At 36.1% G+C, this 11,540-nt stretch overlaps 1 long non-coding RNA gene across 1 annotated transcript; it reads left to right on the top strand.

Moving 5' to 3' along the window:
- The first annotated feature begins 4,610 nt into the window (after positions 1–4,610).
- LOC116177367 lies at positions 4,611–5,598 on the top strand. Its single transcript, XR_004146658.1, has 3 exons — positions 4,611–4,810; positions 4,883–4,985; positions 5,044–5,598. It is a non-coding gene; the product is annotated as an uncharacterized LOC116177367 (long non-coding RNA).
- The last annotated feature ends 5,942 nt before the right edge of the window (positions 5,599–11,540 follow it).

Below are 11,540 nucleotides of genomic sequence, written 5' to 3'. Positions count from 1 at the left end.
ACATTTTTGATACGAAACGAAACACGACCGGTCTAAAATGTGAACTACAAAATAATAATAGTAAGTAGTAGTAGGAAGGTGGACATAACTAAACTACTTGCCATGGGAGAGGGGATGCGATCTATTCTGAAGCATGGTGTCTCGTACTGCACGGTCAGCGGAGCGAGAAAAAAAACACTCCGGAGCACGTGTAAGAAGGGACAGGTAGGGACCTTTGGGAAAAAAATGGCGCGCGCAATTTGTATGTAAATCGCTTTGAAGTAGGTAAACAAACTGATTAGTAGAGAGATTAACGCGAAACTGACAATAACAGATAACATTCCACACAAAGCCCTGTGCAAAAAAAACAACAATAACGCCTTAATTGAAAAGTGAAGGTCCGATAACGTATCCCTGAGGAACTCCGCCCGATCGCATTGCGGCGCATTTTTCAATTCGAAGGGCCTCGCGCGGTCGATCCCGACCTAACGGGAATCTTTCTCGAAGTGAAAGTGAATAGCGGAGATCGAATGCTACAAAAAACCAGCCGAATGTTTCAATTTTGTTTTAACGCAAAGATTTTAGTGGAAATCCAATTGCTAAAACTGAAAGTGCTTGAAAGAATATGAGCAAAAAAATGGTTAAATGGAAGCAACTGAACAAACACGGCCGGTTTCTTGCGTTCACCCTGTAAATATCGAAATAAGGAAATGTAACCCTAAAGCTCGCCGAATTTAATACTGTTGCTATTAAAATACTTAAAATGTATAAAGCCCTCAAGAACTGGAAGCATCATGAGGTTTCGTCCACCTTTTATTCGTAAAAGGGTTGAAAAAGGACTATTATTGTAGCGTGACCATTTTTATGGAATGGAATGAAACCTATCGTGTTAAATTGATTGGAAAATGGATGCTCCAAATCCAAATAAGGGTAGATACTTAAGATTTTTATTCAACTTTAGTTTAGCTATGCTTATGGATATTTTTTGCGATTAAATTCCCCCGGTCAAGTTCTTTACAACTACACACATTATAAAGCTGCAGAGCAAAGCAATTCGTTTCAAACTTTGCACAGTTGACCTATATGCCACATGTCCTATTGAAAATGGGTCAAATCCCAATGACCCGTAGGGTCATACCGCACTGCCGCTTTTCTAGATCTGCTTTACACGCACTTTATTATTTTTGAGCGATTATACTCAAGTCCTCATGTCAGCATGACCAAATACGGTTTATTATTTATGCGCAGAACAATTTTACAGGAGTAACTTTCTTCTATAATTTTATTTCTTATGAACGTGTTCATTCCCGAAGAATATTTTTAAATAAACTGCAAGGGTATAGACAAGAGAAAAGGTCACTTCCGGTTGACGAGTATTGACCAAAATTTGATCAGAATTGGAATATTCGAGACCGTTCGCGAGTTATTATGTACACAGACGGACGGGCAGAAAATCCAAATGACCAAAATTTAATCAGTTAGTCCCTTGACCATTGTCTACCTACTACTGAAAACAGAATTGGAAAATTCGAATCCGTTCGTAAGTTATCATATAAACAGACGGACGGACAGACAGTTCAAAATCAAGAAACTGGCGTTTTGTCGCTCGTCAATAAAGGTTTACTGAATTTAAAGGCTCTTCTTTGCTATTAAAAGTAGTGGTCGCGCATAGAAAAAGACAGTGGGCCCTTCTAATAAACCCGAAACGAACAGCGGAAGCTGTGCATACGTGTGCTCCTTAGTAAGAGGGGAAAAAAGAGCGCAAAGCAAAAGACGAGTACGTGCTGTTGACAAAAGGGCGCAGCAATTTTCTCTAAACATGTGACAGCTGTCTCTCCCTATAAAAAGAAATAAAAAGCGCAAATCAAAATACCGTGTGCGATAAACTCCTCCGGAAAACTCGAATTGACGACTGCGGAATATTCGCCCCTAGGAAATCCCCTCTCCCGGTAAGTTTACTGCCACTATCAAATATATCTCGGTCAAGTTTCCTTAGAGGAAAGTATAACGAAAGCAATTTTTTGCGGGTGATCCTTTAGGTGACAAATATTCTGGGGCATCTTCGAGTTTTCCAACGCCAGTTACCAGAGCGAGTGGAAACTTTTCCGTAGGCATACTTTCCGAAGGCTAATTTTCCGGGGGCGAATCTTCCGGGGTAGTGGTGCAGTCGGTGTAGAAACGCTCACCATGTTCTGAAAATTGACTTACATGGGCGATTCAGAATTCTTACAGGGTATGAGAAAGCTTTCGGAGCCCAAAAGTGTATTGAACGTGACGGGGACTAGGTTAAAACATGTGCAAAGGAAAACAGTTATGGTATAAACATACAACGAAACTGCGCACACCTGATGTTTAAAATATGCGATATGTTTGCCTTTACTACAAGAATCTTTGGTTAAAGTTTCAAAAAAATATTTCCATAAATAAGAAAGATTACATTGCGCAGTTTGCGCATGCGCACATCTGATATTTGCATATGCGATATGCTTGCCTTTACTAGAATATTTGGTTAAAATTTCAAAAAATATCTCTATAAATAAGAAAGACAAGTTACCGAATGCAAAAAGAACAAACTAAACATCTTGAAAACTGTAGGAGTAGTTAAGGCCTCTGACGGATAGACGGATAAAGTGGCCATAATAGCGCCTTCCAACATGAGTTGGAAAATGGGCTAAAAATAGCTACAAGTCAAAGATTTCAGAATCTGTAATTGGTTGGAATAAAATTATGTTTACTATGCGAAAAAGCATTGGAGACCTTAATTTACGCATCACTCTCGTATACAGTGTGATTGATTTTACGTGTCCAAGCGTACATTTCGTTTATTATTGAACATAGCAAAAAAGTGTAAGAAGCAAAAATGCTCTACTTTCAATTTCTGATCAAGTTACATATTTAAAAATGCAAGTGATGTAAAAACAAAAAAGTATCAGAAAACAAATTTATTTTTTTAAATAGAACGGATACTTTTTCTGTAATATTTTTAAAGACAATGTTATCAATTACTTATTAATTTATTATAATTCCCTTAGAAATTAAAGCTATAGTAATGTGTTTAGAACCAATCGCAGTAGCTGTGGAGATTTAAACAAACACATAAAATTGATGTGACATCAGTAAACTTCATGTGATAGATCAGTAGCTTTCAAGGTAAGTGACAAACTATAAGCTTTTGAAAATCAAAAATTCGCTTTCGATAGCAAGAACCTAACGCTGTAATCTCGAAGCTATACGATGTTCTGTTACCGATTTATCGATCGATTTATAAAGGCATCTCTTTCGATTTCAGCTTGCTGAATAACCGATGCAGGAATAACTCGTTAATACGAACCTAATTCCGAAAATCCTAAGACAGGAAAATGATAAATTATGGATTTCAGAAATAGCTTTCAGATTAAGAGATGCAGCAATAGCACGATAGTAGGAATATAATACTGAAAACCCGAAAGTTCTACAAAATTCCGTTGCCGAGAGCTTAAAAGGCGAACGAACAGTCGGCAATTAGTGAAATAATAAGCTCCTTTTTGAAAATGTCCAATAACATGTTTTTACCACAAACTAGTGGATACACATACTGTTGACTAGTAACTTTTGAACTATTAGCCCAATCTTGGAACTGTTTGAAATTATGGATTCTACAGGCCACATTCTATAAGAAATTTTTTTTCTGGGTCGATCTGAGGCAATTTTTTCTTCGGGGCTCAAAAAAAGGCAGTGTATAACCTTCCTTTTTTACCTCGTTTTTTACCAAAAATCGACTACACCAAAATTTCTCGGGAAAACACTTTTTCTTATTAATTTGGGTGCGTAGAATCCAAATCAATTCGTACACCTGGCCCTTAAGTACCCAGTCCGCCCCTGTTTGTCCACCCAAAACATGGCCGTCTACAGCTAATTAAAGGTTAAAGCAACAGATGAAATGCAAACAGCTGAATAAACAAAAAGTAAACACAGTTTTGAACACCGAGAATATGGCCGCCACACGAAAATTTGCTTCAATCAGCCCCCTTTCTTCCAACCAAAAGGTCAAATTGAAGCATATTTGGATCCTTTCCGAGTTGTGAACAGATTTTCCTGAAATTTTCACAGCAAATCCTCCCTATTTTTGGAAACTAAGCGAAGAAAAAATTCCAGCACCAAATTCATCTTTTCGGCAACATGTATCAATATCACTTATAATATTAAGTACCTAGTCACAACGCTAAGGGAGTAAAAAGAAGTACAATACCGTACCTCAAAATGACTCAGTGTGACTCATTTTACCCAGGCAGAGCTCACAATTATCCGAAGCACCATTACAATTCATCCAAAATTAATTAATTGGTGCGTAACACTTGAATTTGTTACAGCACTTTAAATTTCAACCGGGAGAGGGACGGGGAGTGAAATAGCACCGCACTGGGAATAATTATAGCCTGAAGATAAACGGGGATTAGGTGTAACTTTCTGTGGAATCAAAACGAAGTCCGTTCATGCCCAATGACATAAAGCATTGGCGCACACCATGAAATTTATATGCCAAAACAGATTCCCCACGAACATTCGTTCCTATTTGTAAACTCCAACTAACGCACGATTAATTTTAAGAACTGAGACTTATTGCGGTCCTAAAATATCATACGTTTTCAAAACACTCGCCATGAAGAAAACATTCACACCAGGTGGCTGAACAACACCTCCCACGTTAGTCTAAAAAATTAACTCTTTGTGTTCCCAAACATAAAATAGGAGATTTTTAGTACATTTCCGTGTATTGCGACCATTAAAAAATGTGACTCAAACCGTTTTATGCGTTTGCAACAAAAACGATAACATTGGCCGCATTGATTAGGTACGTCCTGACGTCATCCGCAATTACGAAGCGGCAATCTTTTCCGAAAAAATCACCTTGTATTTTTTACAGGTTGAATGGGTTTCGCATCTTAACCCAAGAAACGAAATTTTCGTGTGTGTTAATTATAAACAAAGAGTGTATTATATTATTTTCGTTTCAAGGCGTGGGATAGGTAAATATTTTTAAAATAAATTAAGGAAAATGCACCATTATTTTGATGTCTATTCAAGGTTCGGATGTCAAAAAAATTTAAATTAGTCCGCAATTATAGAAGAACAAGCAGCGCTTCGGGACGAATGGGTAGGGCGATTACAAATGATTATTACGATTTGGTAACTATTAATTAAAATGGAGCAGAACACACACTCAATTTCAGTTTTCGAAAAAATATCGCTAACAATACAACTTATTACAATAAAATTTCACTTTTTTCTGGTTTTCTACGTCTCGTACCGTTTCCCAAGAGCATATTTGCATATCGTTACAGATGTTAATAACAAATTTGCGTATCGCTCCCACTGTGTCAGAAAACTTCGAAAATAGAATTTAGTTTCAAACTGACAGCACGGACGGACGGACAGATCTCTTTTATCTTAATTGTCGTTATATTTTGGAATATTCCCTGATACAGTATTTATGAAAGGAATTTTTCAAACACTTATTGCAAGAGGGGCGCTGCCATTTATTTTCCTAGATGAAGACGGATAATTTCGCCAATTTGGCTCTTAAGAGATTTAAGAAACCGCAAAACAATATGGCCTCTCAATCAATGACATACTTTATAAATAGACCAATAAAATAATTAAATCTCCGTAACTCTTTATTTGGAATCGGATTAAGATATAAACGATTGAAGGATTAGCACTCCGCCTAAATGTGAGCGTAATGAACTGACAAGGTCCCAGGTGACTCTCTTGTTCCAAATTCTAAGATTTGTAGAATGCGTGCTTGAAATTAAAGATCTCATCTCAGTAAATTGATGGAAAATGTTTAAGATTGATGTGGAAGGTCTACCCGCAGCGAATTTTCGTGCTTTCTAACGACGTATCAGATGACCCACGTTGCCATTAAAAAAATTCAAGATGGCGGTCAGACTCAAAAATCATGAGTGTCAACAATTTTTTTAACCTCAAAATTTATGAAATAATTTCAAAATACAACTCACATTTAACATGTGTTGGAGAAAATGCGCTAAAAATAATTATTATAATAAATGTTCAAAATGATGCACACGTAAATCCTTTTACAAAATGAATTCTTCACTCTATTTCACATTTCTGGGGTGATACTTCAACTCATGTTGGAAGGCGATAGAACTACCTACCTGCCGAAACATTAAGTGCCCATTTCTGATTAATAATATTGATTAGAGGTTAAACCGTTCTTTTTAGATAGCAAGTGTGACGTCACACTAAAATTACCCGAGGAATCCAAATATGCAACAATACACAGGGGATGAAAAAAAATGTAACTTTGATATGAATCACCCTGTAAGTATATGGATTCCAATCGAAGTGAAAATATTTTGGTTTGTAGCCATAGGGTTCTCCAGGGGCGGACTGGGTAACTGCGGGCCAGGGTGGGGGGGGGGGGTGGGTTTTTAGCTCTGAGGTGCACCACAAAAACATTTTAAAGTACTCCTTTCTCGAAAATAAATTACCATACAGTTTTTTTTCAATTGCAGCTGATAATTAAAAGTAACAAAATATACAATCCACACGAGGTGCGTCACCTATGATTGAGACGTCTGATCGAAAAAGTACGAATTGATTTGGATTCTACGCACCCAAATTAATAAGAAAAAGTGTTTTCCCGAGAAATTTTGGTGTAATCGATTTTTGGTAAAAAAGGAAGGGTATAGATTGCCTTTTTTTGAACCCCGAAAAAAAAATTGTTTCAGATCGATCCGGAAAAAATTTCTTATAGAATGTGGCCTGTAGAGTCCATAATTTCAAACAGTTCCAAGATTGGGCTACTAGTTCAAAAGTTACAGCCCTTTGAATTTTTTTCGAAGATTGAGAAGTCTGATCGAAAAAGTACAAATTGTTTTGGATTCTACGCACCAAAATTAATAAGAAAAAGTGTTTTCCCGAGAAATTTTGGTGTAGTCGATTTTTGGTAAAAAAAAGGAAGGTTATACACTGCCTTTTTTTGAGCCCCGAAAAAAAAATTGTCTCAGATCGACCCGGAAAAAAATTTTCTTATAGAATGTGGCCTGTAGAACCCATAATTTCAAACAGTTCCAAGATTGGGCTACTAGTTCAAAAGTTACAGCCCTTTGAATTTTTTTTCGAAATTGGTTTCTAGTCTATAACTTTTGATTGAGAAGCCTGATCGAAAAAGTACGAATTGATTTGGATTCTACGCACCCAAATTAATAAGAAAAAGTGTTTTCCCGAGAAATTTTGGTGTAGTCGAATTTTGGTAAAAAAGGAAGGTTATACACTGCCTGCCTGCACCACAAAAACATTTTAAAGTACTCCTTTCTCGAAAATCAATTACCATACAGTTTTTTTTTTAAATTGCAGCTGATAATTAAAAGTAACAAAATATACAATCCACACGAGGTGCGTCGCCTATCATTGTATTTCAGCACTTTCATGCTACGACAAAAAATGATAAATTCATTGTAAAACACTTCAATTAAAACAGAATTTTTTAACAACCTAACATCAACCCCAATTAGAGAAACGTGTTAATAATTTATTAATAGTGCAAGAAACTAAATACAGCACATACTTATAAATTTCCAACGGGCCATTATGATCTACAGGCCAGGTGGCAATCGCCCCCCCCCCCCCCCGTGCCAGTCCGCCCCTGGGGTTCTCCACATATCCAAGCGGCGAATTTTAAAAATTGAGGTTAATAAACTAATACAATATTGGCCCACCCTGCATATTTTCTCAAAATTCCGATATTACCGCTCGAAATTCAAAAATGAATTTTGCAATGTTGACATTTTTCCTTGGGGAAATTATAAAGCTAGTAACTGTTGCGAAAAGTCTCAGGGTCTCAGAAATTCAAAATTACTTAAACTTCAATTCCTAATTTTGAAAATACTATTTCCTTATGGTTTGTTTGAGTTTTTCGGAATATGACCACCGTCGGAACTTCCAAATGCATTGAACTAACATAAAATCCTACAAATGAAAATTCAAATTCATATTTAGACGAAATGTTCAGTTCTGTCCCTCCTACAGACAAGCAGAACAATGAAATGTGGGGACATCAAGAAGAGCAGGCCTAAATGCATGTAAACAGTTAGGCCAAAAAGAGGAAAGCAATAAACCATCCAATCACGTTAAAGTAGAAAGAAAGTTAAGTCATAAATAATAATAAAATTTAGTCAAGGTCCGTCTTTTTATGGTTATGGTCAGTTATTAGAAATGGAATATAATTCACGTTTCCGAATAAGCGTGTCAGAAAAATTCTAAAGTTTATGTAAATAATAAACGCACTTTTAGGTCTTAATTGTAGATTTATTTCGCCTGAAAAGCGCCGCGCGAAGAACCGCTAGTTTAAAAAATGATACGAAGTAATAGCCTTAAGTGTATACGTGCAGAGCAACTGTTACCAGTCCCAAATTATAATTTATGATCTAAATTTTTGTAGTTATGAAAATTATAGGCTACACTTGAAATATGTGTAGGTATGTAGAGGGTTGCTAAGCTGAGGTAGAATAGATCGTACAAGCTTGGCTTTTTTTCGAAGGAATACACGCACACCGCGCGCCATATCGAAATACGATATTTTTACCGTTTTCTTTCAATAAGTTGGTAAAATGGGTAACGGTACATCGAGATGAGGGATGTTTCGATCTTATTATTATAAAGGGCCGATACCTGCGAATTAAGTGCAAGTATTGGAAGAAATTCTTTCGCTTTATGTGCAATGATGGATGGATCGACGCCGCCTCCATTGAAATCGAAAGAGGTTTGCCAAAAAGTGGGTACCTGAGAGAAGTGTCCTTCACTTGCAGGTGTTAGTCTATTTAATTAATAATCACGTCCTACTATTAATCAGATTTTGTAGAGACTAATAGAATCAATTCATATTACGCATCACCGCTAATTAAAATCAAAGTCGACTTATTTTCCTGCACTCTGTAATATTGAACCTACCTCAACTTTCTACTCAATTAGAAACAATTGACGCGATAAACTTGTTTGATAGGATTTATGGAACTTTGATGACAATGCCTTGACACGCTCTGAAGGTTTTTCCCGACTTGATCATCAAGATTGTCCCTTTAGCTCATAGTCAAAAAGAACAAAAAAAGCTTCATTATATTTTGCAGCGTTTAATATATCTCAAATAAAAACACTTAAAACAGTTACGCCCCTTGAACTACACCGTCATTTCACGCACTAATTCCCATTTATTAACGTACTTAAACAATAACGTATATTCTGCAGATTATTAAAATACAAACAAAGGGTAGGGCAAAAAAGTTCGTTAATTGAATCACGTACCTATACACATGCGTTTTTACCTGATCGGCATTTTGTATTAAAAAAAAAGACCTTGATACCTTCATTTTCGAAAAATTCGTCGCGACCAAAAGATGAAAAGATAATAACGGACGTTGCGATTTTTTGTAAACGAGAAAAAAAGGGTTTCCTGTATTAACAAATAAACACGCAACACCTGACTCGAATAATTGCAACCACCTGCCCCCTCATTAGAATTCTCAAGGGTTGGTAAATTACCGGCAATTCGAGTGTTAAGTAACAGAAAAATTGAGGGAAGAAAAAATGAAATAACCTTGGGACTCTTTCGACATTTCCCAGGTCAACAGACGGTGCAATTTAAATTCGTTAAATTAATTTTTTTTTAGTTTATTTGGTATTTTTAACGTCTACCCTTCTACGTTAATTGTCCGGAGCGGGTCGCTGGCTATTTATGTAAATAGATCAAGCGGAAAAAAAGGAATTTTTGAATTGGGTGCGCGTGTAGGCAACACACAGTGCGCATCTGCCACAGTCATTAAGAGAAATAGCAAATACTATAAAAAATAGAAATCTACTATATACAGCATTTTAGCTGAAGTTTTGTTAACAAAATGTAAATGCTAATCCAAAATTAAAAGCAGCACACCCTACGCCTACAAGCTGCTAAATCAGAACGTGAATAAGAAACTATACAAGAAATGCAATCTGCAGAAATGGTTTGGGAAAAATGGCCACTGTAACGCACTATGTCTAACTTATCCATTGCTAAGCCGCAACGATATTAAAATAAATCATTAAGGAACATCAATCTGGACCAAAAACCTCCACATATCCATAAGCGAGTAACATTAAATTAGCTTTCACTGTTTATGGTTGACCACCTTAATTAAACGAAAGGAACATAAGAAATTGATAGAGCAAATGAAAATTAATTTGCGGTGTTTTCTGTTAAAATGCGTTTTTAGTACTTGAAAAGGGAAACTTGCGCAAACCTACTTTATTATAATGAAAGTCTAGACATTCTTATATCGGTTGATAGTAAATATCAATGATTTTTTTCAAATTTTTAAAAAAATCCAATGAGGCCACTTTTTCGTCTGTCTGTAGCGCAAACGTTCTAGTTGGAACTACTTTTATTTAAAATTTTGTGCACCTCAAGGCCCTTGCACAAAGCACAGATTAGAGTTTCCAGTAAAACACAACTCACCCCTCTCAAGTCTCAGACCTCCCACTTTCTAAGCTTGCTAATATACAATTAATGATTTTTAAGAGAAAATAATTATATCGGTTGTAAAATCGTATGCAAAAGTATGCCAGTCGCAAAAAAACGCCAGGGCTTATCAGAACCCACAAGTTACCGAAAAATACCACCCTTTATGGGAGGGAGTCACATTAGCCACATGTCCGAACTCTGATTCGAACCAAAGCCCTCTTGGTTTTAAGTGACCGTCTACTACAGCATCCGGACAACTTGTTTTTACCCCCCGCCCGTTAGTAAGGGAAGTATTGCATTGGGGTCAATAACGACCTCCCCCACTTTTTTGACGGAAATACACGTTTTGAATCACCAGGAATCCAAATTAAGTTTAATCTTGATCATGTCTGTCTGCGTGTCTGTATTCTCATTCGCAACTGAAGAGTCAAACTGATTGGAACCAAATTTGGTACACATATTCTTAGAGATAAAAGAAGAGCTGACAATCTTTTGATCAGAACACGTGCATTTTTGTAATAAAAATAAATGATGATTTATGAGTTTTTAATGAACTTCAACAAAAAATTATATTTGCCAAAGGTTATGTTAATATTTTAATTACATATTATTAGTTGCAAATGTAATCATAAATATCCCTGTAGACTCATTTTATTGTAGCCATTGTGTGTTATTAATTCTAAAGCATGAATACAACATGTCATTGCATATTTTAGTGGACTTCTTTGTGATTGTTCGAAGGTCTTTTAGCAGTGCAGTGCAAATGCTGAGGGCCGTGGACAAAAGCGATAAAATCGAAAATAAAAATCATTTGAAAGATCTTATAAAAATTAGTAAAGAGATAACGACAGATTTTGTGTTATGATTAGTAAATGTCTGTCACCAATGTTCTTGTTACATAGGTTAGAAGTAGGGTATAAAACGTATATTGTACGTCTGTTGAGCAATTCAATCTTTTTTATGTAATTTTTGTAATTTGGCAACACAACAAACAAGTGATTTTATTTTTAGTAAAAATCACCAGTGCCATGAAATTCGAGATGAAATTATTGAAACAAAAATT

Source organism: Photinus pyralis, unplaced genomic scaffold, assembly GCF_008802855.1.
Source record: "Photinus pyralis isolate 1611_PpyrPB1 unplaced genomic scaffold, Ppyr1.3 Ppyr1.4_LG7, whole genome shotgun sequence".
Taxonomy (NCBI): domain Eukaryota; kingdom Metazoa; phylum Arthropoda; class Insecta; order Coleoptera; family Lampyridae; genus Photinus; species Photinus pyralis.
Note: the sequence above shows the minus strand (reverse complement) of the source record. Positions and strands in the feature narration are given on the sequence as shown.